A 23,377-nucleotide genomic window follows, 5' to 3' on the forward strand; every position below is an offset into this window, starting at 1 on the left:
CCAATTCCAAAGACTGGAGAGGAACATACTGTCATTGAGTTTGGGGCCGCTGTGAAGACCTGCCACAGGCTGCCCTGCCCTCCGGGATTTCGGATTCTGGTGCTGGTTACTGGTCCTCCCAGTAGTCTACCCAGAGTAAATCAACCTCAAGTAAAAAAAAAAAAAAAAATTAAGGAAACGCAAGAGTCTCACAGTTTTCACAGCTTTGCTATGAAAGGAATATTCATGTGAGCTGTGCTGCTGATCACATCCCAGTTGTGTTCCTCAAACATTTCTATCTCTCCCCAATACATCTGACAACCTCACTCTCTTTCTTCCCCTTTCTTCCCTGCCCTGTTCCCTAAATTAACCTTCAAAGGTCTGGCCTGACATCTCTTACTTCCTAACAGTTAATATATCTAAAGTAATAACCAACATTATTGCTGTCAAATCACACAAGCAAGGAACTCAGCATCTGGGGAGAGATTTCCAAGAAGCAGCACAGACATCAGTGCTATGTTTCAAAGTGGCCCTTTAAAAGACACAGTGCTAGGCTTCCCTGGTGGTTCAGTGGTGAAGAATCTGCCTGCCAATGCAGGGTACATGGGTTCAGTCTCTGGTCTGGGAAGATGAGATCCCACATGTCTTGAAGCAGCTGGGCCTGTGCAGCATAACTACTGAGCCTGTGCTCTTAAAGTCCAGGAACCTCAAACTACTGAAGCTTGAGCACCCTAGAGCCTGCTCCACAACAGGAGAGCCCGCCGCAATGAGCCGGTGCACAGCAACCACGCAGCAACAAAGACCCAGTTCAGCCAAAAATATATTTAAAAATTAATATTTTTTTAAAAGACATTGGGAGTGGATCAGGATGGGGAACACATGTAAATCCATGGCTGATTCATGTCAATGTGTGGCAAAAACCACTACAATATTGTAAAGTAATTAGCCTCCAACTAATAAAAATAAATTTTAAAAAAAGACACAATGCCTTGTATTTGTATAGATCTTTACACATAACAAGCACTTTCCCATGTTTATCTCATCTGATTTTTTTGAATCTTACAGGTACTGTCTTCTGAAAGCTGAAGCTCAGAGAAGGGACATGGCACAAAATATTTAAGACTGAAGGGAGTATTCACACTGTGCAGACACTGCTGTTGGTGCTTAGGTGTGTGAAGCCACCTAATGTTTAGGACAACTTTGGCAGAAGGTACAGTTATTACTCAGTGAGGAGATGGAACACCAAGAGGCCCTGTAATCCTAAGTCAAGAGCTCACAAGTTTGCAAAGGAAGCAGTAGGACAGTGGGGATGCGAACCCAGCCTGGCCACCTCCTGAGCACACACGTTCATCCTCTGGGCTCATCTGCCTCCCTCCACATGAGTGGCAGAAACCATTCTACGATGCCAGAACTTTTGTACCATCTGTTCGTCCAGATCATTACTATTGTTTATGATGGCACTGAGGTAGTGGGAGTGTTAGAATTTCAATAAAGGTAAGTGATTTGTAACCTTGTCTTTCTGAACTTTTATATCCTATAACTAAGCATGTGTGCACACACACACTCGACTTGTATGAATTGATGACATTTTTTTAATGATTTAAAAAAAGAATCTTACTCATTACTCTTTGGAGAAAAAGAATATTGTGGGTCTTCCCAAATCCCCTCAAAACAAGCTTCATGAAGGAGATGCAGGAGTTGGAGCCTGAATAGAAGGTGGGGCAGGTGGAGAGTGGGGGCTTGGGGGATGCCTGAGAAAGTAAACATATCAAGACATGCTCATTTTGCTTCTATTATCATGTGCCTAATTCTGGTAGATGTGAAAATGTCCTTTTCGTGGATATTTCCCTCAAAGAGCTTACACTGTCAAGGAGACAAGCCCTACAGATATAAAATAATTAAGAGAACTCCACTAACACAATTGTGAGAGCGTGTGGTATTGACAAGTGATTCTCATTTTGGACACGAGGATCTATGGCCAGGTACAGTTACTATACACAATCTCTGTAGTAGCATGTGATAGCCTGCAAGCGTCCTTTTTTACATACCTCTGTGTGTGTGTATGTGTGTGTGTGTGTGTGTGTGTGTGTGTGGCAAGGAAGTGTATGACTGTGATTATACTTTTAATCTCTATTGACTGAGAATATATATATATATGTGTGTGTGTAGATAAATCCAAGAACACCCTGGAATAAGTATCCTGCATCCATGGGTGCAGGACCTTCATGTTTTAAGAAAAAAGAAAACAAAATGAGACAGAATAAGTTGTGGGACTGAGCATAGACAATGAACAACTAGTGAAATGTGAATTGAAAGAAGCATGAGATGTTCAAAGCATGAGATGTTCAAAGCAGAGGGAATACAGATCAGACGAAAGCATCACTTTTGAATTGGTGGGACCTACAGGGAGTAATGATATTTTCTAATATTTATTTTATTTCTTTATTTTGGCTGCTATGGGTCTTAGTTACAGCTGACAGGATCTTTTCCACACCAAGTAGGCTTCTTAGTTGCAGCAGGTCAACTCTTAATTGCATGCATGAGGGCTTTAGCTCTCAAACCTGGGTCCCCTGCCTTGAGAACATGGAGTCTTACCCACTAGACCATCGGGGAAGTCCTCAGTAATGCCATGTTTAAGCTCTACTTTTTTCATGGTTTTATCTCTTTATAATCTTATATAGTTAAGCAAGGACTTGGAAGGACTTCCCTGACAGTCTAGTGGTTCAGACTTTACCTTCCAATGCAGGGGGCATGAGTTCAATCCCTGGTCAGGGAACTAAGATACCACATGACTTGCAACCAACAAACATAAACAACAGAAGCAATATTGAAACAAAGTCAATAAACAATTTTTAAAAAATGGCCCACATAAAAAATTCTTTACAAATTAAAAAAAAATCCACCTGTAATACAATGGCTTCTTATAATTTTGTGGCCAAATGTATCATGAAAATTATTCAAATGGCTATATTTTTCCAGTGCAATGTTTCTAGGCCACTTAGGTAATCCATAGTAGTAACATATGAACTAGGCCAGATGACCATTGACACATACTTTACATCCATACTGGTAGGGAAACTCTGAAATGAAAACTATAATGTCACATACAGATTTCAATAACTACTCAAATACAAAAATAGGCATATATTTAAGATTCTTTTCATCAAGATATGGTTAAATGGATCTTGCCATGTCTGGACTGCTTAACCCTCTGGAGAGGAATAAAAGCAGCATTACATCAACTACCTCGGTAATCTACCTATTTATTATATCATTGTTTTGAGAAGTACCAGTGATTCTTTATGGTTTTCCAAAGAACATGAAACAATAGTGGAAGGAATGATTCTGAGAGCACAGGGCAAACATTTTAGCTTTATAGCTTGACAACTGAGATTACACAAACAACATTCAGTTTCCTATGTCCTCAAGCTCATAATATTTTACATCCTAAAAGAGCCTGTGTTGTTTCCCAGCTTCAAGACAAGGGTCCTAAAGAGAAAAAGAGATGTTAGACACTGTATGGTGTCCCAAGTGAGCCAGATGAATGAAAGCAGAGCTAGAGGTGGAGGAATTAGGTTGTTTCACAGAGAAAGTAGGAGTGGGAGAGAAAAAGGGTGTGTCAGCTACTGTTGTAACAATGCAGCATGATAAAGTATCCCAAAACTCAGGGGACTGAAACACCAGCACTGCTTCTTTATACACAGGTCTTCAACTTTGCATACATGACTGCTCCAGGCTGTGGGTTGGTTCTAGAATGCACACTGGGACCAAACTTTCATCTTCTTTGAACAAGTATGGACAAGTGACTGAAACAAGTTCTTTCTGATACTCAGCCCCCTGGGTTACTATCACAATCAAAAATCAAATGTAAGAAAAACCTGGAACTACTTAAGACTCTCTTGAGATGTAAGAAAAAGAAAAAAAAAACCAATCATGATCTGGGAAATATGACTCTCTCCAAACAACCTTCCTGATCTCACACCTTTGCTCCTACCTCCTAAGTATACTTTCCGATGAGTTTCTGAACTGTGTCTGCTTCTTCAAGTCTACAAATACATGGCTAAACTCATAATTCAAAAAAGAAAAAGGATATTGAAGAAAGAAACAAAGATAAAAGGCCACATTTGATAATAAGCAGCAGACACCACTGTGTAAATCACTTTATTCTTTCTGAGCCACAGTCTCTACAAAATGGGACTTTTGACCATAGACAATGTTGGCAACCTAAAGGAGTAAAGTAACTGGATGGAAGGGAATGTAATTCCAAAGTCTTGAGTGTCTTCCTGAGAGAAATGCTAGCATTAAACAAATTTAGCAGCATCCTCTCCTTAAATAAAAATCACCATTATGAGAGTTTCTAAAGGCCAAGTCCGAACCAAAAATAAATATGTTAGTAGATATTTATTGGAACAATTGCCCTGAGAAACAGGTTTCACTTTGCAGCTGAATTTTTTTCTCTGAGGGTAGGTTCAGGGTAGGGAGCGATATCAGCAACAGGAATGAGGAAGGTCACTGATGACTTAGAGGAGGCAGGTTTTCTCTTGGAATGGCACACAGACTAGTAGAAACTCCAGTCCCATCACTTCCTTTCTCTCTGGCTCCATGTCTTTTCCACACTAGGCAAGCGTGGGCCCCATGCCCATGAGTGTCATGGGGGTCAGGAGGTGTGAGCCAGCAGGGCGCACTCAGAGGCACTGGGGGCACTGGGGTCTGCTTGGGTCGTGGCAAGTGGCTGAGTGTTGCCTTCAGCCTTCTACAGATCAATTTCACTTGTCAAACAAAGGAGCTGCCATGAGCTTCCTCCTACAACCTCCTCACCTTGGATGATGAATAGCAGGGCAGGGTGGTGGAGCAACCCCTCCCTGCCATTTCCGCTTGTGCTATTGAGTTTTGGAGACGTTGTTATTCCACCGGCCTTCAGGCTCAGAGCAAATGCCCAGACATGTAGGGACAGCACATTGTCATGTTGATCACCAGAGACTTGCCAACTCTTGCCCAAAGAGGTGGCTGCTAAGACTGGAAAATCAACTTGGTGGGAGGCAGCTGGCAGGCAGCAAACTCTCTTATACCAAGCAATGAAAACAAGTAAGGAAGGACTAGCCTCAGGCAAGCGGGGGAATCAGGGCCCCAGCTCCTATCTTGCTGCCAGCTGAAGCCCGAAACTGTTTCCCTGATAACGTGGGCCAAATATGCCCCAGTACTTTAGGAGCACCTTGCAGCATGTGGAATGGGGCCAGACTCACAAGCCCAGAGAGAAAATGAGCTTCAGGATCACAAAGCTGCCAGCTGGATGGTATCTATGCCCTGAGTGTTTTCTTGGTTTGCTTTTCTCACGCTCTCCCTCAGTACTGACTACAGTAACTGAGTCTTTTCACGCCAGCCTATCTCAGTGGTGGAACTTTCCAGAGAAGACAGAGCTCCCCCAACCCAGAGCAGTATGTGGTAGCATGGTCACTCTAGAAGAGAGTGTCTCAGAGGTGATAGACTTGGAGCTGCTGGGTTCAGGTGGTTTCCCCTATTACCAGCAATCTGGTAAATTTTCACTTTAATGGAGGAATTTCCCTCCCACAAAGAATGGCATGCTATTCCTTGTGTAGGGAGGAAGCTCCCTTGGGAGCCAAGAATGTGGTTTCTGGAATTAGACCTAGGACTCAATTTGGTGGACTTCCCCAGTGGCTCAGTGGTAAAGAATTTGCCTGCAATGCAGGGAATGCAGAAGACACAGGTTTGATCCCTGGGTCAGGAATATCCCCTGGAGGAAGGCAAGGCAACCCACTCCGGTATTCTTGCCTGGAAAATCCCATGGACAGAGAAGTCTGGTGGGCGACAGTCCATAGAATCTCAAAGAGACAATTGAAGTGACTGAGCATGCATGCATGCACTAAATTTGGTCCCACCACTTACAGCTGTGTGGTCTTGAATAAGTTGCTTAATTACTGAAACTACTTTTCTCATCTATAAAATGGAGATAATAATTGTAATTTAAAGGTTGTTGTAAGGATTAAATAAAGTAAAGCTTGTAAAGTTCTTGGCACAAGGCCTGGAAGAACTGAATACATATTTATCATTATCACCTTATTATTATTATTATTATCATTACTCCTTATTCTTCCTGGAAATTTGGAGAACAAAGGTGATACTCAAAACTTTAGGGTAGAAGAAATTGTTAATTCCCCCATCTTTCTCTATTTTGGTCTCCCCATCATATGTGGACTGCTGGCTCCGATTAATTTAATAAGATCACACTTTCCAAGATGGGAGGAACAGTCATTGGAAGTTCACAAAGCTCTTTCGTGAAGCAAGTTGACTCCTCAACAACTGAGGCAACAAATGCTCCTCAGTTGCATCATGGAAACCAAATGCCCCTCATGTTTTCTGACGCGAGATTAAGGCCTTAATATTGACTAAATCATTTCAAAAATGAGAAACAGATTTCCCCTTCACCAACATTACCATTTAATTTTGCAGGACAAGCTACCTGTATTAAGCATACAGTTTAAGAATCCATGATTCACAACCATTATGGAGAATAGCAAGGAGATTCCTTTAAAAAATTAAAAATAGAGGTACCACATGATCCAGTAATCTCACTCTTGGACATATATCCAGAGAAAATCATAATTCAAAAGGATGTATGCACCCCAATGTTCACTGAAGCACAATTTACAATAGCCAGGACATAGAAGCAACCTAAATCCATTGACAGAGGAATAGATTTTTTTTAAAAATGTGGTATATATACACAATAGAATATTATGCAGTTATAAAAATGAACCAAATAATGTCATTTGCAGCAACATGGATAAACCTAGCGATTATTACACTGAGTAAGTCAGACAGAGAAAGACAAATATCATATAATATTACTTATATGTGGAATCTAAAATAAAAATAGTACAAATGAACTTACAAAACAAAAACAGAATCACAGATATAGCAAACAGACCTGATTACCAGGGAGGGAATGGGGGAGGAATAAATTGGGAAATTGGGGTAGTTTTCTTTACTGCAGGCTACACCAGTTATTTTGGACTTTCCATTGGGTCCTAGGTATTTTAAAACTACTATATATAAAATAGATAACTAATAAGGACCTGGACTTTCCAGGTGGTACAGTGGTAAAGAACCCACCTATGAAAACAAGATGAAAGAGACATGGGTTTGATCCCTGGTTTGTGAAGATCCCCTGGAGAAGGAAATGGCAACCCACTCCAGTATTCCTGCCTGAAAAATTCCATGGACAGAGGAGCCTGGCAGGCTACAGTCCAACGGGATGCAAAGAGTCAGACATTACTAAGAGACTAAGCACAGACACATGATAGGGACCTACCATACAGCACATAGAACACTTCCGTATACTCTGTAATGACCTATACAGGAAAAGGATCTTAAAAAGTGTGCATGTGCGTGTGTGTGTGTATACACACATACATACATATAACTGATTCATTTTGCTGTACAGCAGAAATTAACACAACATTGTAAACCAACTATACTCAAAAAAAAAATTAAAAAGAAAGAAAAACAGGAAAGGATAAAACCAAGGTTAGAATTCTTTCTACATTATCCTCCTGCCTCCCTCAGTAAAATTCTACTATAAAGAAAAAAAAAAAGAGTTCATGATTTATGACTCATGATGAGGGACCATCGAAAGGAAAAGTTAATTGGAAAAACAACACCCCCCATCCACTGGACTGAAAATTCTCCTTTCCTATACTCAATACAACAAGATTCACTAAATAAAAGATAAAAGAAGAGAGATGCTCCAAATGGCCAGATCTTTTCCTTTGATAAGGGGTATTTTTAGGTAAGTGGAAAAGGACAGGGATGTTCAGGTCATAGAAATGGAGACCCTGAGGGCAGGGCAGAAGAAAATGGAAATATCATCAGGGACACCCCCTCACCCACCCACACACACATGTTTTAAAGTACCTAGGACCCAATGGAAAGTCCAAAATAATTGGTCTAGCCTGCAGTAAAGAAAACTACTTATATCTGCCCACTGTGGAGTGCCAGTTTTGGTGAGACTAAAGATACCAGCAAGGAGATCAAACCAGTCAATTCTAAGGGAAATCAACCTTGAATACTCACTCGAATGACTGATGCTGAAGCTGAAGCTCCAATACTTTGGCCACCTAATTAAAACAGCCAACTCATTGGAAAAGACCCTGACGCTAGGAAAGATTGAAGGCAAAAGAAGAGGGCAGCAAAGGATGAGATGGTTGGATGGCATCACCAGTTCAATGGACGTGAACTTGGATGAACTCCAGGAGATGGTGAGTTACTGGGAGGCCTGGCGTGCTACAGTCCATGGGGTGGCAAAAAGTCAGACACAATTTAGCGACTGAACAACAACAAAAGATACCAGGTGGAAAGGGGAGGGAAAGGGTCCTGTTTGGTCTTATCTCCTCCCAAGCTGAGAGGCAGCAACAAAAAAATCAAATGAAATGTATTTTGAAATTTCACATAGAGATCAATGGTATGGGTTAATGAGGCCAGGAAAATCAGGAAAGTCAGGACAGGCTCAATGAGTCAAAGAAACACTAACGTGACAGGTGGAGAGAATAAAAAGTAGGAAAGCTGAGATAAAATAATAACCACTAAAGAAATCAAATTAGAGAGAAAAAGTTTCCCCCACCTAAAGACAGGCTTAGACAATTACAGGAAATTACCTCGGCAGTTTTACTAAAACTTCAAGTAATTAATGGTATAAATCTTACAGGACTTGCCTCAGTGATGGAAAAAAGTAAGGAAGCTACTTGACTCATGTTGGAATCCCAATATGACCCAGAGGGCACAGCTGGATAGAAAGAGCATAACAAAAGAAAATGTACATCTGTCTCTCTTATGAGCATAGACTCAAAAACATGAAGTAAATAATAGTACATCAAATTCAGTAGCTTCTGCTTAAAAATGAAAGAGAAGGATTATCCTAATGTTTCAGGTTTTTGTCAAAAGAAAGCAGCTATAATTTTAAAAAGAAATCAGAGGAGAACCTACAGTGTTTTGGGTTTTTTTTTTTTGCCAAACTGGCCCCAAACTCCATTTCATGATACCAAGATTCAAAGAATGCTTAAAATGCATTTAAACAGGATTTAAAAGTATTTGTCTAATGCTTCAATCACCATGATCTTATCGCAGCCAACAGGAAGGAGAAAAAGGGGAAGAGAGGCATGACCTCCTCATTGAAAGACACTCCTCAAAGTCTCACAGAACGCATTCACTTACATATATTTTGCCGGAGTTTAATGAAATGTCCACCCTCCGCTTCAAATGCAGCAGGGAAATGTGGCCTTTGTTCCAGGGAACCCTGTTCCCACTTAACGCAGCAGATCTCCTCCTAAACTAGTTCTGTTGTTGAGTCACTCAGTTGTGTCCAATTCTTTGTGACCCCCATGGACTGTAGCCCGCCAGTCTCCTTGGGCTGGAGAAAATCCATGGAATTTTCCAGGCAAGAATACTGGAGAGGGTTGTCATGCCCTCCTCCAGGGAATTTTCTCAACCCAGGGATCAAACCTGTGTTTCCTAAATTACAGGCAGATTCTTTACAGTGAGCCACCAGGACTTCCCTCCTAATATAGATGATAGATAGATAGATGATAGATAGATAGGTGGATAAGAGCAAGAAAGCTAGGATTGGGAAGAGTGGGACAAGGGTAGAGCCCCCAGGCACATATCTCCACCTCTGGACTGACCCAGGTTGCAGTGAAGGCTTTCAGCACACACAGGAACCATCATCGAGGGCCCTTTCTGTTACTCTTCCCATTTCGGCAAGATCCCCACCTCAAGCCATCTAGTAATCTACAGCCACAAGAAATACAGACACATGGTCCCCTAGAGTTATGGGGAAGTGATTTATTAACTAACAGGATGAATAAAAAATAAATAAAAACATACATTTATTTGGAAAAGGAAATGGCAACCCACTCCAGCATTCTTGCCTGGAGAATCCTACGGACAGAGGAGCCTGGCAGTCCACAGGGTCGCAAGAGTCAGACATGACTTAGCGACTAAACCACCACCACCAAATGCATACATAATCTTAGGCCAGGCCAGTGCACACAAGCAGCACCTGCCTTCATTCGGCACTGCACAGGTCCTGCCTTCTATGCAACCTGGAACCCAGAGGGGGAGAGTGGATGCAGTATGGGCTGAACCAGCCAAGAAGCAGTGCAACAGGGCAGCCTGGGTGTCTGGAATGAAATTGCAAGCAGGATCGAAAGGTTCCAGGAGAATGAGCCAGGGGTTCCAAGTCTCAGGCCAGGTAGAAGGATCACAGTATGCTGGGATTACAGATATTATGTCCTGGAAATCAAGCTTCATGCCCCAGCTCTTCTGTGATTCTCATTCATGAGCAGATTGTACTTAACCAGGTGCACCAGGTGCCAGTATTGATCTGGCCTGTGAACAGTTTCCCCACCATACTGGCAATGAATGTGTCTTCAATCTCTCCCAAATGGTGACTCACCATGACCCTCAGCCATTCTCCTGGGCTAGCTTGCACACTTGGATGGCTTTGGTGATCAGATTGATCTGCCTAAACTTCAGCCTCAAGGGACACAACAAGATAGGCCCTAACAAAGTCCTGGTCCCCAATGATTTATCAGGAAGACTTAAAGTCTTAAAGTTATATCTGCTACCATGATAAACCTCTGAGGTGGCAAAATCCATGCTGATGACCATCTTTTCTGTGTAGCCAGCCTTGTCAATGACTGCATTTACCAGCTCCAAGGCTTTGCTTGGAAGCTTCTGATCTCCAGAATTTAGGGGGCAAAGCCATGTTCATCTCCCACATTGGTGGCATCTTTGCCATGCTATTCCTAGATGAGTGTGTGATAGAGCTCCACCTTGAGTCGCATGACATCCTGAAAGCTCTCAGCACCCATGGGAAGGATCTAAACTGTGTGGTCAGCTGGTTCCAAGCATGAGAGCCACCACTGAGCATGTTGTAGGCACAGGCAGGATGAGATCTGAGTTCTTGGCCAGCTGGACAATATGGTGGTGAAGGGGCAATTCCGGCTTGACTGCCCCTGCTTTACTCATGGCCAAGGACACATTCAAGATGGCTGTGCCCCCCAAACTTGGACTTGTCCTCAGTCTCATCCAAGTTCAATATCAGGTGGTCCAGCTTCTCTAATTCCATCACAGAGAGACACAAGCTGATGAGGGTGCACATGATGGCAATGTTGATGTGGTCCATTGCCTTCAGAACACTACTGCTTTGCAGTTTGTCCCTATCCCTTAGCTCCAGGGCCTCAGAGATAACAGTGGTGGCTCCACTGGGTACTGCCGCCTGGAAAAGACCTGAAAGGGGAACATGGAATGAGGAGGAAGAGGGAGGACACTACAGGAATCAGAGGGTTCTTCAGCCTTCTAGCTCTGCACTCCTGTAGCCACATCCAGCCTTCTCCCCATACTGCTTCTTTTTTTTTGTTTGTTTTGTTTTGTGTTTTTTTTTAGTTCTACCAGTTTATTGCTACCAACCCATCTCCCTCCACCCTCGTGCACACATGCTCAGTCATGTAATCCCATGGACTTCAGCCCGCCAGACTGCTCTGTCCGTGGATTTTTCCAGGCAAGAGTACTGGAGTGGGTTGCCATTTCCTTCTCCACCCATACTGCTTCTTAATACCCACCCCTTCCACACACAGACACATGGAGGCAGATGCACAGGCAGTGGCCTCCTCATCTGCCCAACTGGAGCCCCACATGCACAAATAGGAACCCGAAGAAATGTAACTATGCAGGCAGCACACACAATACACACATACAGCACACACACAGGGGGAAGAGGCAGGATGCATCTCCAAAAACCTGCTATTGTTTAGGGGAAATTAAAGATGCATTTCAAACCATCAGTCCCATTCTTGGAATGAGAGAAACTCCCCTACTTATGAACAAGAAACATAAGGAAGGAGAACCACAGTAGCGTTATTTGTCATTGTGGAAATTAGAAACAAACTCATACGTGTCAAGGAGAATGGATTTTTTACATGAGGTATATTCAATATTCATTCAATACCATATTGCTACTGCTAAGTCACTTCAGTCAGGTCTGACATTATGGGGTCATGTGCGACCCCATAGACGGCTGCCCACCAGACTCCCCCGTCCCTGGGAGTCTCCAGGCAAGAATACTGGAGTGGGTTGCCATGTCCTTCTCCAATGCATGAAAGTGAAGTCATTTAGTTGTGTCCGACTCTTAGCGACCCCGTGGACTGCAGCCTATCAGGCTCCTCCGTCCATGGGATTTTCCAAGCAAGAGTACTGGAGTCGGGTGCCATTGCCTTCTCCCAATACCATATTACATAATGCTAAAATGAATGATCTCTAGATCATGTATAAGGCAATATGTATAAAAACAGACAAATCTCAGAAACGTAATGTAAAATCTGGTACTATCTACACAAGCTTTGACAATGTAACACTTCAAGGATTACCTAGGAGTCTGTGGGGGGTGGGGCAGGAGGGAAGAGCATGTACATGTATATAAATGGAATAAAGTGTGAAAATGTACTTGAGAATGATAAATACAAGATTCATGATGAAGGTCACTTCTTAAAAATGAAGAAGGGAAATGGGATTTGGGTGTGTTACAACAAGTACTATATTAATTAGCTATATTAATGGGTACCCGGGGTCCTTTATGCTACTGTTTTTGTCTGCTATCATTTAAATATCAGAATTTTAAAAATATTAAGAATTTACTAGTAACCTGTAAGTTTAAAGCTGTTTCTTTCACAAAAAGGCCAATATTTGTTTCAAAAACATAATTTTTTGATAGAGTATTACACATGTAAAGTAGTTTCCTGACTTATGAAACAGCTTCCTTTTAACAAACTCTGAAGTATATCCTTAAATTTCATTAAGTGTCAATTCTGTTTAACTCCACATACTTGCAAATTCTTGGGAAATACTTCTGTTGATATGAATTTAAAGACTTGTCATTGGATAGTAATATAGTTAATTATTAAAGGAAGAGATAGGGAAAACCTGGAACCACTTAGATTCGGTGTTAGGAACTAAGCTTAAAAAGAGTTTGGGAAAGTCATGTTTACACTGCTATATTTAAAATGGATCACCAACAAGGTCCTACTGTACAGCACAGGGAACTCTGCTCAATGTTATGTGGCAGCCTGGATGGGATGGGAGTTTGGGGGAGAATGGACACATGTATGTATATGGCTGATTTCTTTTGCTGTTCACCTGAAACTACCACAACCTTGTTAATCAGCTACACCCCAATACAAAATAAAATGTTTCAGTTCAAAAAAAATAAATAAATAAAGGAAGAGATAAATACCTGCCCAAAGTGTTCAGACAACTGGAAGAAAAAAATATGGCTAGTTCTTGTAACAAAAATTTACCAAAATGTAATCATTTCAACTGTGCACACACTGACTGCTCTAACTGGCATGTTATGTAATAAAAGCTTGCAAATATAGTATTATTCACAGGATATATGTTCCAAAAAAGCACCAGTGGATGCCTGAAACTACAGATAGTAGCAAACTGTAAAAATACTGCTTTTTCTATATGTACATCCCTTTGATAAAGTTTACTGTCTAGGCACAGAAAAAATTAACAATACTAACTAATAATACAACGAAATACTTATATACCATAATAAAGTTATGTGAATGTGCTCAGTCAGTCAGGTCCAACTCTTTGCAACCCCATGGACTGTAGCCCACAGGCTCCTCTGTCCATGGAATTCTCCAGGCAAGAATAATGGAGTGGGTAGCCATTCCCTTCTCCAGGGGATGGCTGACTCTTTACAACATAGGGATCCAACCTGTGGCCCTGCGTCTCCTGCATTGGCAGGCAGATACTTTACCACTGAGCCATTTGGGAGCTAAAAAGTTGTGTGAATCCCACTTCTCCCTCCAAATATCTTGTCCAAATTTAATGTCTTTTCCATCTTCACTAAGCACTTATCACACATGCCTGTGCCATGACTTCTGCAGTTTAAAGCACAACAGCAAAACTAGCACAAATTTCTTTTTACTTCTTTCCACAATTTCATGGAGAAAAATTGTTCTTACCATAGATTTCAGCAATCTCAGCATATGATTTTTTTCTTTCTTTATTAGGTCAGAAACTTTTGCCTTTTCAGTTGAAGAAATCACTTTACAGCTCCCCTTTGGCATATCTGACACCAGCATCACTACTCTTGTGCTTTGGGGCCATTATTATTGATAAAGGAAGGGTTATTTGAACACCAGCACTGAGAAACTGCAATAGTTGACCTGATAACCCAGACAGCCTCCAAGTGACTAACTGGTGGGAGACACTGAACAAAGGGATGGAGCAGGTGGGATGGAGTGGGATGGTGCAAGATTGCATCACTCTAGAAAAAAATGGGTACCATTTAAATCTTAAAAATTGTTTATTTTGGGAATTTGTCATTTAGTATTTTCAAACTGTGATTGACAAGGGTTAACTGGAACCACAGAAAGTGAAACTGAGGATATGAGGAGTATCTCTGTAACTCCAGTTAAATTCTACAGAGATTGCTACTTTCAATTTTATAATATTTGAGATAAGACAGTGATACAGTAAAGAAAGACCCAATAAGATTTATCTCTTCCCCTCTTCATTTCTTGTGTGGATCTTAAGTTTTAACCTGTGCCTGTACTAAGTTATACTAAAACTATCAAACAAGGTATCTTAGCCAGTGGAAAAACCCCAGACTAAAGAGTGAGTAAGACTTGGATTTCATTCCAAGCCCTGCCACTCTCTAAATGTTTGACCTAGCTTGAGAAATTTCTCTATACTGAGTTTCAGCTTCCTTTTCTATTGAATTAAGATAACAATATCTACCTTATAAAGTGAAGGATCAATGCACACACTCATGTGTAAAATGTAAACAATAGTCATACAACACATACCAGCAAATTGGATTTTTAATCTAGAATATAATATACATTAATTATATTTTATGGGCTTCCCTCGTAGCTCAGTCAGTAAAGAGTCTGCCGAAATGCACGAGACCTGGGTTTGATTCCTGGGTCAGAAAGATCCCCTAGAGAAGGAAATGGGAACCCACTCAAGTATTCTTGCCTGGAGAGTCCCATAGACAGAGGAGCCTGGCAGGCAGTCTATGGGACTGACAGTCTATGGGTTTCCACAACTAAGCACACACAGCAGCAATTATATTTTATAGAAATATGTACATTTTATTTTTTAATTGAAGCATAATTGATTTACAGTGGTTCAGATATACAGCAAAGTGATTCAGTTACATTTGTGGCTCAGCTGGTAAAGAATCTGCCTGCAATGTGGGAGACCTGGGTTTGATCCCTGGGTTGGGAAGATACCCTTGGAAAAGGGAAATGCTCCCCACTCCAGTATTCTGGCCTGGAGAATTCCATGGACTGTTTAGTCCATGGGGTCACAAAGAGTCAGACATGACTGAGCGACTTTCACTTTCACTTTCATGTATATATAATATATATTCTTTTTCAGATTCTTTTCCATTATAGGTTATTACGAGATATTAAATATAGCTCCCTGTGCTATACAGTAGGTCCTTATTGTTTATCTATTTTATACATAGTAGTGTGGGTATTACCCACTCCAGTGTTCTTGCCTGGAGAATCCCAGGGATGGGGGAGCCTGTTGGGCTGCTGTCTATGGGGTTGCACAGAATCGGACACAACTGAAGTGACTTGGCAGCAGCAGCAGCAGCAGTGTGGGTATCTGTTATCAAGTTCCTAATTTATCTTCTCCGCATTCCCTCTTTGGTAACTGTAAGTTTGTTTTCTATGTCTGTGAATCTATTCATGTTTTTAAATAAACTCATTTGCATCATTTTGTTTCAGGTTCCACAAGAAATATGTAAATTTTAAAAGTACATTATTATTAGTCTACTGTAAGGCAAGTAATCATAGCTTCAGTTCAAATTATAGCTTACCCTTCCCACAAAGATAATTGATTTAATAGATAAATTTTTTAGGGTCTTATTGTTCTGTTATGATGTCCTAGGAGCAAATGGTACAGAGGTGGAAAGTGATTCAGAAAAAAAGGTCCAACTTTTAATTGTTGAATTCTAACATGGCTAGCAAGAGTAGCTTGTTACTCCGACCAACACTACCTGACATGAGTTAAACCCTTTCCTTTTTAAAGAATTACGGAATGTGATTGACTCCTTGTTTTTCAACTCTGAAAGATTATTCTGGAGATTTATTAGTGGCTAGTTGAGTTGACACAAGTATAAACAAGCAAGCTTTAAAAGTGTTTAGGAAAATATGACAAAATATCCAATGTATTTATTCTACAAATACTATGGGCAAGGCTCAGTGTCAGTGCTAGCACTATTGGAGAGCTATAACAATGAAGCATATATGAATATCCCCTTAAAAACTTTAGATGATAGGAACTTGAAGACCATTTAAGTATTGCCATTTTTAAAGGCATACTTACAAATTTAGAAATATTTAAAAAGCAGGAGAAAGCAACCAGAAGAAAAGTGCATTTTAAAAGATAGAGATAAATACAAGGCATCAATTTGTTAACGAGGCAAAGATAAAATGTTCCAGGAGTTCAGAATAAGGAGTATTACTTCCAGCAGGGAGACCAGAGAAAGGAGGTATCATGGAAAATGTCACCAGGAAGATGGAATTGGAGACAGGAGAGGCAGAATTTGGACTTCAAACACAGGGTAAGCCATGCCTGCAAAAAGAAGGAAGTAACACTGGGAGGTGAACATAGCATTAGGGACATGGAGAGGTCTTGTGTAGGAAGGATATTGAGTCCGGCTTGCTGGCACAGAGGATAAATCAAGAGAATCTGTCAGAAATGGGGTCAGAGAGGTAAACTGAGGATGGATTTGGAGGTTCTCCAGTGCTACACAGAAGGGTCTTATTTTATACCACATACACAACTGACAGAAAGAGGAAAATGCAAAGCAAAAATGGACAGGTGTGTTCTTTTACTGTGTCAGCACTAACCGCAAATATCAGAATCATCTTTGATTTCAACGTTACAAAGAAGCAAAACTTTTCCACGCATTTTGAAAATCATTACAACAAAGGACAGGTGACTTGGCCTACTTGAAATGTGATCAGGGTAAAGAATTTTGCATTTCATTTTAACTTTTTATTTAGTTTTTTAAACTTCTTAGACACATATTTTTACATTTTTAATCTGGGGCGAAAAAGTTTTCCAGTATCTCTCTCCATGGAAAAGATGGGATTTTCATACCTGGTGTCTATCTGTAAAGAACACAATGTATTCAAAATTTCACTTAGCTTGGAGTGGGCTGTATTGATATGGGAAAGCTTTAAGTTGCAAGTGATAGAAAATTTCAATAAAACTAGCTTAAAAAATAGTAAATAAGGGGTCAGAAATGGTCCAACCTCCTGCAGCAGCCCCTTGCCTCCACCCCGACCCTCTGCAGGTCTGTGGGTTTGCGAGGTGCAGGAAACAGCAAGGATAAACCCAGGAGCAATGGCGTCCAAAAAGAAACAAGCAGTAAAAAAAAAAAAAAAAAGTCTGACTGTAGAAAATGCCAACCAGGAGAATGAAATAAAGGGTGAAAAAGAGCAAGATTCTAATAAAGAGCCCTTAGCCCTCCCTTTGTAAGCTGAGTTGGTGACTATTACATACCTGGAGGAAATCATAGGCTCTGTTAGGCAGCCCATCCTGTAGTACAGATGGTGCATGACTCAGAGGCTTGGAGAGCCACAGGCAAGAATGAGGAAGAATTTGGAAAGGATGGGGGAGAAGGTGAGATGGCTGAAGGAAAAGCAGTTGACTCTGTGGGCAGTTAGTACCAACCGCACCACCCACACCCCACCCCACCCCCACCTTACCATGACCATTCTAATGAGTTTTGCCATATGCCTTAAATCCTGATGTTTTCCCTGAAGTTAATAGGGAGACACGCCTACTTCATAAATATACATATCTGTGATGTGCCTTTGTTGTAAGACTTTGGAGTTACTTGTTTCTTGTGGGTCTCCTACTACCAACTTATTATTGAATGTTGTGTTTTTGACCCAACCTGTAAATTTCTGTCAGCAGGAGAGCTTTACCTATTGCATGGAGAGATCTTCATTATATATTGTGAAGTCAAGAAAACAGTTTAATAAAGTAAATAAATAAGACCAACAAGGAGCTACTGTATAACATAGGGAACTATATTCAGCATTTTGCAATGACCTATAAGGGAAAGTGAGATATACAAATATATATATGTATATATATATCTGAATCATGGCACTGTACATCTGAAACTAACATATTATAAATCAACTATAATTCAATAAAAAGATTTTAATTAAATTTTTAAATATGAGTTGGGTACATACTGAAAAACTAGAAACAAATGAAGAAAATAATCAACTCTTAAGCCAAAAAGCTGTAAGTGACCCAGGTATATATTTGAATGTTGAGTTTTCCCACGCTTGAGAAGATAACTGAAGTCATGAGCTGGGAGGAGGGGATAGGAGAGAAAAGGAGAGACTAATTAAGGGCACAGGAGAAGATGACACTGACAATCTTAAACTCACAGCAGCAGCTGAGTTGTCCTCACTTCTTCCATTGTGGGGCATCAAGTAAAGAGTGGAAACAGAATAAAAGAATTACTTGCAAAGATAAAAAATAAACAAACATATAAGAATGACTGCATCATATAACTAGAAATCCAAGGCAGACATTTTCCAAAATTGGTTAATTCAGCAACTCAAAAACATCATCCAAAACCCCAGTGATTTCCCTTTCTGCTCTCTATCCTCAGCATGCCACTGGCCTTAGGGCTAATGCCCTTCATGGTGATAAGGTGGCTGACTTAGTTCTAGGCAGCAAATCTCAATCAGCAAAGCCCAGCTGAAAAAAAGGAGGGCATCAGTCCTGTGTGGCTGCTTTCATAAGCCAGAGAACCTTTACACAAAGCCCCTCAACAGACTTCCCTCTCATTTCACTGGCTAATTGCCAGGAAGAATTCTATGCCTCTTCTTCAGGCTGCAACCAATCAGGATTAGCTCTGGGTTAATGAATCAGAGGTAAAAACCTAAAAAATTAGGATCAGCCACCAAGGAAAAGTGAATGGCTTTGGGTTGGCAACCAACTATGCATGCCATATAGTCTACCACTCCATCCTGGATGACTGTGTATATATAATATTTAACTTCTCTGAAGCATGACATCCTCATCTGTAAAATAAGGAATTTTATAAGTTCCCTGTCTTACTTTTCAATGTCCTATTAATTATCTTGCATGACATGTTATCTTCCTCTTCCAAATTTTCTTCTCTTTATTTGTATTACTTGCATTGTTGAAATTTAGGAAGTTGGTGGTTTAACACTGCAAAGGCATTTCAGAAAATATTGAGATGAACAGAAAATAAAGAGGTAAAAAACATTTGCCATTTATACAGAAAAAGGGCTAATTTTAAATATATTATATGTGTATATATATATATAAATAACTGAGTGACACTTTCACTTTTTTTCTATATAGATGTGTATATATATACATACGTTATATATATAGCTATTTATGTTGTTGTTTAGTCACTAAGTCATATCTGACTCTTTTTAACCCCATAAACTGTAGACCCACCAGGCTCCTCTGTCCATGGGATTTACCAGGCTAGATTACTGGCGTGGGTTGTCATTTCCTTCTCCATGGGATCTTTCCAACTCAGGGATCAAACCCATGTCTCCTGCATCTACTACATTGGCAAATGGATGCTTTACCACTAAGCACCTGGGAAGCTCATATATATATGAAAGAAAGTCCCTTCAAATTGGAAAGAAAAAGTCAAATTAAAAAATGGATACAGTTCATTAAGAAACAGATCCTGAAAGAAGAAATACAAATGATTCTGAAGTATATGAAAATGACACAGTTTAGTTATAATGAGAGCAATTCACATTAAAACTACACTGCAACACAATTTTTTACCTATTAGACTGGGCAAGAGCCAAAAATTCGGTAATGTCTTCTATGGGCAAAACTTCAAGAAAGCAGGAGCTGCATGTGATTCCTATACAATTGGAGATGGAGAGACCTCTCTGGAGGATAAGTAACTGACAGTACTCCACAACACAAATACACATGCTCTCTAAGCTAGTGAAGAGTCACTTGATGCTGAGAGCCAATGCACTGGAAAAGACCCTGAGGCTGGGAAAGATTGAGGACAGGAGGAGAAGAGGGCAAACAGAGATGAAATGCTTGGATGACATCATCAACTCATTGGACATGAATTTAAGCAAACTCCAGGAGATAGTGAAGGACAGGGTCTGGTGTGCTGCAGTCCATTGGGTTGCAAAGAGTCGGACACAATTGAGTGACTGAACAGCAACAGCTGAGCCAACAGAATTAATTTTAAAATACTGTCCCATATTGTACCTCTGGTAACAAGATGATGTACTGCAAAGTTATTTTTAAAACAAAATACTTGATTGAAAAGTAACCATACTCCAATAAAAATTAATAAAAGATTAACAAAATAAAATGCCTCTATCAAAAACAGATATACAACTACAACTTACACGATTTAAAAACTTACTGTAGACAGCAAGGAAATGTAAAAAAATTCCAAACTAAGATGCTTTTTAGAAATTGGTAGACTTTTGTCTTACCTAACATGAGAAATATTCACTCTAGAATAAAAAAATACTTCTTTCAAGCTAATAAAATCAATAACCCCAAATCATAGATAGACTATCTAATTCACACACCACATCAACATGGATTATGAAATTCAAGGAAAACATTGACTTATAAAGATTTGGTTAAAAAATGAAGGTAAAGCCTCTACCCCTGATGATGTTAAAATATTGTTAGGAAAGCTTAATATCTCCACAGTCAAGTATCTGTTCTTGGTGGTATCAGCAATGTTCAAAAACTTCCCCTGAGTCTTACTTCTATCCCAGTGTACCTTCCCACCTTTGAAAAGTGATACCAAATAAACTAACAATAATACATGTACTGTGAAAAAAATACTAGAAACATCTAAATATCTGTCAATAGAAGACTGAGTTAAAGAATTAAACATACTGCATGGGTGGTTAAGTCACTAAGTCATGTCTGACTTTTGTGATCCCATGGATCATAGCCTGCCAGGCTCCTCTGTTCATGGAATTCTCCAGGCAAGAATATTGGAGTGGGTTGACATTTCCTTTTCCAGGGGATCTTCCTGACCCAGGGATCAAACCCAGGTCTCCTGCACTGCAGGCAGATTCTTAACCAACTGAGTCCCAATGATTACCTAATATACTGCATACATACAGAGAAATAATATGTCTGAGGAAAAGCAAAAAAAAGGAAGACTGAGGTGCTAATATACTAAAGTGTGTGTGTGTGTGTGTGTGTGTGTGTGTGTGTGTATCTATATATGGTGAAGATATCTCAAAGACGTACAGTCCAAAAGAATGCACATGGTATGATAATATTTGCTCAAGAAAAGTAGAAAGATACTATTTTTGCTCATATTATTTATTTTAATTTTTATTTATTATTTTTGCTCATGAATAGTTTAAAAATGAATCATGTTGATTCCCAGTGTGAAGGAAAATGACAGCTGAGATACAGAGCTAAGAGAAAACATTCACTGTAAGTTATTTTATATTTTTGAATATTTAACTATATAGATACATTGCCCATTCAAAGTTAAATAAAATGTTTTAAAATTATTTTGATAGAGGCCTCATAAAACTAAGTTTGCTTCAACATCTATCTCACAAAATGTAACAATAATCACCATAAGTTGGAAAACACTCCTACAATATAAATTTCTATTTAGGAAAAAGTAGACTTTTTAATTTTAAAAAATACATAAGTAGGGACTTGCTTGGCAGTGCAGCAGTTAAGACTACATGCTCCCAAAGCAGGCAACCCAGGTTCAATCCCTGGGTCAGGGAACTAGATCCTACATGCTGCAACTAAGATCCGGCCAAATTAATAAATAAAGGCAACAACCAAGAGAATATATAAGCAGATTTTTAAAAAGTATTTGCTCATTGATTATTATTGCCTGTTCCTAAAAATTATGCTTCTGGGGCAGTTGATAGTTTATAACTGTGAGCATCTGGAAATTGATTATGTATAGAAATCCAAACTTTGGTATCCTGAAATCAGCTGCTGTGGCAATCATGTAGTTCACTCACAAGGAGCCACTTCAGGGCAGGAGATGAGCCAATACATTTCCTTATTTCCTGATTCATCTGTTACAAACCAACAAAATATGACTAGACCCATGATAAAGATCAACCCTCAGCTTCACCTGTATCATTATGGAGATTGGACTTTCTTTAAAGATGAGAATCAGAACCACAATTTAAGCAAGTGCATGTATCTATTTTGAACAATGGGCAATAAGAAACTTCCATGATTTTAGCTACAGGAAGCTATTTGAGGAAACTATGATAGCAGGAAGACTGTCCAGAATAGTCAGCCACTCCCAGAAATGAAACTCCTCCTTGTACATTTCTGATTGCATACCAGGGATACAATTTTTTGACTGTGCTTCCCATACATCCTTCATATCCTATTTACAAATAAATTCATTTCTATATTATCTACATTGACTTCTTTTGTAATAAACTATGCATAAAACCTACTCAAGAAATAGCAAAACTTTTTAAAAACCAGAAGATAAACATAAAAAGTTTTAATATTTCCTTCCTACACTCTAGCATCACATACTCCTTGTGGTGCATGCAATCTAACATAGAATATCAAAATATCAAAATTCAGTAATTTTCTCACAATTTTCATACTATGAGAATTTTTGCTTGTGACTATAGTTATAATTAATATCTGTACCTGAACTACCTTCCCCACAAAAAAAGAAAAAGATTTCATGGGACTTCCCTGGAGGTCTAGTGGTTAAGAGTTTGCATTTCCAAAGCAGGGGGAAGGGTTCAGTCCCTGGTCTATGAACTAAGATCCGACATGCAGCACAGTTCAGTTCAGTCCAGTTCAGTCGCTTAGTCTTTGCGACCCCATGGACTGCAGCACACCAGGGCTCGATGTCCATCACCAACTCCCAGAGTTTACTCAAACTCATGCCCATTGAGTAGGTGATGCCACCCAACCATCTCATCCTCTGTTGTCCCCTTCTCCTCCCACCTTCAATCTTTCGCAACATCAGGGTCTTTTCCAATGAGTCAGCTCTTCACATCAGGTAGCCAAAGTATTGGAGTTCCAGCTTCAGCATCAGTCCTACCAATGAACACCCAGGACTGATCTCCTTTAGGATGGACTGGTTGGATCTCCTTACAGTCCAAGGGACTCTCAAGAGTCTTCTCCAACACCACAGTTCAAAAGCATCAATTCTTCTGAGCTCAGCTTTCTTTATAGTCCAACTCTCACATCCATACATGACTACTGGAAAAACCATAGCCTTCACGAGACAGGTCTTTGTTGGCAAAGTATTGTCTCTGCT

The 23,377-nt window shown here is 40.0% G+C and overlaps 1 pseudogene; it reads right to left on the reverse strand.

The window, feature by feature from the left end:
• Positions 1 to 10,582: 10,582 nt before the first annotated feature.
• Positions 10,583 to 16,992, reverse strand: LOC110140925 (gamma-enolase-like; annotated as a pseudogene).
• Positions 16,993 to 23,377: the final 6,385 nt, after the last annotated feature.

Source organism: Odocoileus virginianus, chromosome 4 (genome assembly GCF_023699985.2).
Source record: "Odocoileus virginianus isolate 20LAN1187 ecotype Illinois chromosome 4, Ovbor_1.2, whole genome shotgun sequence".
Taxonomy (NCBI): domain Eukaryota; kingdom Metazoa; phylum Chordata; class Mammalia; order Artiodactyla; family Cervidae; genus Odocoileus; species Odocoileus virginianus.